A 4,528-nucleotide genomic window follows, 5' to 3' on the forward strand; every position below is an offset into this window, starting at 1 on the left:
TAGGCCGTGTCCGATCATCACGTGAGACGGACTAGTCAACGTCGGTGAACATCTTCATGTTGATCGTATCTTCTATACGACTCATGCTCGACCTTTCGGTCTTCTGTGTTCCGAGGCCATGTCTGTACATGCTAGGCTCGTCAAGTCAACCTAAGTGTTTGCATGTGTAAATCTGTCTTACACCCGTTGTATGTGAACGTTTGAATCAAACACCCGATCATCACGTGGTGCATTGAAACGACGAACTGTCGCAACGGTGCACAGTTAAGGGGAACACTTTCTTGAAATTTTAATGAGGGATCATCTTATTTACTACCATCGTTCTAAGTAAACAAGATGTATAAACATGATAAACATCACATGCAATCAAATAGTGACATGATATGGCCAATATCATATAGCTCCTTTGATCTCCATCTTGGGGCTCCATGATCATCTTGTCACCGGCATGACACCATGATCTCCATTATCGTGTCTCCATGAAGTTGTCACGTCATCTATTACTTCTACTACTACAGCTAACGGTTAGCAATAAAGTAAAGTAATTACATGACGTTTATGTTGACACGCAAGTCATAAATAAATTAAGACAACTCCTATGGCTCCTACCGGTTGTCATACTCATCGACATGCAAGTCGTGATTCCTATTACAAGAACATGATCAATCTCATACATCACATATATCATTCATCACATCCTTTTGGCCATATCACATCACATAGCATACCCTGCAAAAACAAGTTAGACGTCCTCTAATTGTTGTTTGCATGTTTTACGTGGCTGCTATGGGTTTCTAGCAAGAAGTTTCTTACCTACGCAAAAACCACAACGTGATATGCCAATTGCTATTTACCCTTCATAAGGACCCTTTTCATCGAATCCGATCCGACTAAAGTAGGAGAGACAGACACCCGCTAGCCACCTTATGCAACTAGTGCATGTCAGTCGGTGGAACCAGTCTCACGTAAGAGTACGTGTAAGGTTGGTCCGGGCCGCTTCATCCCACGATGCCACCGAATCAATATAAGACTAGTAACGGCAAGCATATTGAACAAAATCAACGCCCACAACTACTTTGTGTTCTACTCGTGCATAGAAACTACGCATAGACCTAGCTCATGATGCCACTGTTGGGGAACGTAGCAGAAATTCAAAATTTTCCTACGTGTCACCAAGATCTATCTATGGAGAAACCAGCAATGAGGGGAAGGAGAGTGCATCTACATACCCTTGTAGATCGCTGAGCGGAAGCGTTCAAGAGAATGGGGTTGATGGAGTCGTACTCGTCGTGATCCAAATCACCGGAGATCCTAGTGCCGAACGGACGGCACCTCCGCGTTCAACACACGTACAGCCCGGTGACGTCTCCCATGCCTTGATCCAGCAAGGAGAGAGGGAGAGGTTGAGGAAGACTCCATCCAGCAGCAGCACAACGGCGTGGTGGTGGTGGAGGAGCGTGGCTATCCTGCAGGGCTTCGCTAAGCACCACAGAAGAGGAGGAAGAAGAGATGCAGGGCTGCACCAACGAGAGATCGAATCGCGTGTTATGGGCAGCCCTAGGCCTCACTATATATAGGGGAGAGGGAGGAGGGTGCGCCCCCTCTAGGGTTCCCACCCCTAGGGGGGCGGCAGCCCTAGATGGGAAACAAGGGGCGGCCAAGAGGGGTGAGAGGGAGGCGCCCCCTAGGGTGGGCCTTAGGCCCATCTAAGCCTAGGGTTTCCTCCTTTTTCCCTCCTAGCTGCCCCTTGGGCCTTGTGGGAGGCGCACCAGCCCACTCAGGGGCTGGTCCCTCACCACTCTTGGCCCATGCAAGCCTCCGGGATTGGTGGCCCCACTTGGTGGACCCCCGGGACCCTCCCGGTGGTCCCGGTACATTACCGATAAACCCCGAAACTCTTCCGGTGACCAAAACAGGAGTTCCCATATATAAATCTTTACCTCCGGATCATTCCGGAACTCCTCGTGACGTCTGGGATCTCATCCGGGACTCCGAACAACATTCGGTAACCACATACAAACTTCCTTTACAACCCTAGCGTCATCGAACCTTAAGTGTGTAGACCCTACGGGTTCGGCAGACATACAGACATGACCGAGACGTTCTCCGGTCAATAACCAACAGCGGGATCTGGATACCCATGTTGGCTCCCACATGTTCCACGATGATCTCATCGGATGAACCACGATGTCAAGGACTTAATCAATCCCGTATATAATTCCCTTTGTCTAGCGGTACGATACTTGCCCGAGATTCGATCGTCGGTATCCCGATACCTTGTTCAATCTCATTACCGGCAAGTCTCTTTACTCGTTCCGTAACACATCATCCCGTGACCAACTCCTTGATCACATTGTGCACATTATGATGATGTCCTACCGAGTGGGCCCAGAGATACCTCTCTGTTTACACGGAGTGACAAATCCCAGTCTCGATTCGTGCCAACCCAACAGACACTTTCGGAGATACCTGTAGTGCACCTTTATAGTCACCCAGTTATGTTGTGACGTTTGGTACACCCAAAGCATTCCTACGGTATCCGGGAGTTGCACAATCTCATGGTCTAAGGAAATGATACTTGACATTAGAAAAGCTTTAGCATACGAACTACACGATCTTTTGCTATGCTTAGGATTGGGTCTTGTCCATCACATCATTCTCCTAATGATGTGATCCCGTTATCAACGACATCCAATGTCCATGGTCAACGACATCCAACCATCTATTGATCAACGAGCTAGTCAACTAGCGGCTTACTAGGGACATGGTGTTGTCTATGTATCCACACATGTATCTGAGTTTCCTATCAATACAATTATAGCATGGATAATAAACGATTATCATGAACAAGGAAATATAATAATAACTAATTTATTATTGCCTCTAGGGCATATTTCCAACAGTGGAAGCGTGTGCTAAGGGACGTATACGTGATGGAGCCAGTCGCAGCAAAGTTCAACCCATGGTCTTCCTGCCCGATCACTTTTGATCGAAGGGACCACCCCACTAGCATCCGTCATGGCGGATTCGCCGCATTGGTTCTAGACCCAATTATTAACGGATTTCACCTCACTAGAGTCCTTATGGACGGTGGCAGCAGCCTGAACCTGCTTTATCAGGATACAGTGCGGGAAATGGGCATCGATCCCTGGAGGATTAAACCCACCAGAACGACCTTTAAAGGCGTCATACCAGGTGTAGAAGCCAACTGTACAGGCTCAGTTACACTTGAAGTGGTCTTCAGATCTCCGGATAATTTCCGAAGCGAGGAGTTAATCTCTGACATAGTCCCGTTCCGCAATGGCTATCATGCACTGCTCAGGCGAACCACATTTGCCAAGTTCAATGCGGTGCCGCACTACGCATACCTCAAGCTCAAGATGCCAGGCCCTCGAGGCGTCATCACGGTCAATGGAAACACCGAACGCTCTCTGCGAACGGAGGAGCATACGGCGGCTATCGCAGCGGAATTACAAAGCAGCCTCTCAAGGAAATTCTCCAGTCCGGCCATTAAACGTCTGGACACCGTCAAGCGCGCCCGAAGTAACCTACAACAATACCGCCTGGCATGTTCCGAGCAAGCGTAGCAATGCGGCCCCAACCCCAGCCCTCGCGAACTTGCGAAACTAGTGTTGCACGTACATAACTACGCTCTAGAAATACCATGGGCACAGGGGGAGGGGCACCATCACGGCATGCCTGAAACGCGGCTTAAACCGCACTAGGAGCTGCCGGTTTCTTAATTTTCTCTTACTTTCAGGACTCTATTCTTCGGAAGGCTTGTCCGGCAGTACAATTGCCGCACAAACGATACAACCAGGGAAGCAGAAAGCTACGCCACACTATGGAACTCTAAGCTGGTCTCTATAACGAATAGTATACCTGTTTCGCATAACATTCCGCAGCTCGCCTCTGGAAAGGACATATTTGATAGTCCCATCTTTTGCTTATCGCACTATTTGTATCGTTCTGCTTTGATCGCAGCTTTTTGAAACAAACAATGCATAGCTTCCGTCTATTATTGCATTACCTCTTTTTTACAAATATATGTTCATTAATGACATGTTGCACCCGTACACTTTGGTACGGCCAATACGCCAGGGGCTTAAGTACCCCACAATACGGCGTGAGAAATCCGAACACTTTCACAAGTGCGGCACCCCGAAGTTATAGCATTATATGCATCGGCTCCGAATCATGTCTTGGGTCAAATGTTGGATTTTCCCGGCTCCTATGTTTTGGTACCTTACGTTCCGTTATATCGGCTAAGGTAGCACTAGGAGAACTACTGCGATTGTGCCCCAGTTGAGTTGGGCTAAGCACCTCAGTAGAGAAAGCTAAAACTGACCATCATGATGAGGCGAGAGCTGGTCGCTGTTCGAGAGGTTTTCGAGTCCCTAAAGACTTATGCCGCTTAGAGCGAGGAGTCGGGTTTGTCCGGCCTAGGCGTGGATAGCGCCCCGAACTCGGTCTTCCGAACACTAGGGGCTTCACCGAAATTTAAAATTATAGAATTCTATGGCTAACT

The sequence above is a fragment of the Triticum urartu genome, chromosome 6 (assembly GCF_003073215.2).
Source record: "Triticum urartu cultivar G1812 chromosome 6, Tu2.1, whole genome shotgun sequence".
NCBI lineage: Eukaryota > Viridiplantae > Streptophyta > Magnoliopsida > Poales > Poaceae > Triticum > Triticum urartu.